Source organism: Nerophis ophidion, linkage group LG02, assembly GCF_033978795.1.
Source record: "Nerophis ophidion isolate RoL-2023_Sa linkage group LG02, RoL_Noph_v1.0, whole genome shotgun sequence".
NCBI lineage: Eukaryota > Metazoa > Chordata > Actinopteri > Syngnathiformes > Syngnathidae > Nerophis > Nerophis ophidion.
In genome coordinates this window covers 1,764,985-1,765,399 of record NC_084612.1, presented here as the reverse complement: position 1 = coordinate 1,765,399, position 415 = coordinate 1,764,985, and positions in this window count along the sequence as shown.

Sequence of the window (415 nt, the reverse complement as noted above, 5' to 3'; positions counted from 1 at the left end):
CCTAACGGATGAAATAGGTACTGTCATTGAACAACTGCCACACCAGGCCTACTGAAATGAAATTTTCTTATTTAAACGGGGATAGCAGGTCCATTCTATGTGTCATACTTGATCATTTCACGATATTGCCATATTTTTGCTGAAAGGATTTAGTAGAGAACATCCACGATAAAGTTCGCAACTTTTGGTCGCTAATAAAAAAGCCTTGCCTGTACCGGAAGTAGCAGACGATGTGCGCGTGACGTCACGGGTTGTAGGGCTCCTCACATCCTCCTTTGAAATCAGCCTCCTCCATTTTGCAAATGATGACAGGGGAAGTGTCACTCGTGACGTCACGAGTTTGACCAGGCGGTAATACTAAGCATGCGCTAATTAATTCGCGAAGCGAGTTTGACCCGGCATTAATTCAAGGCAG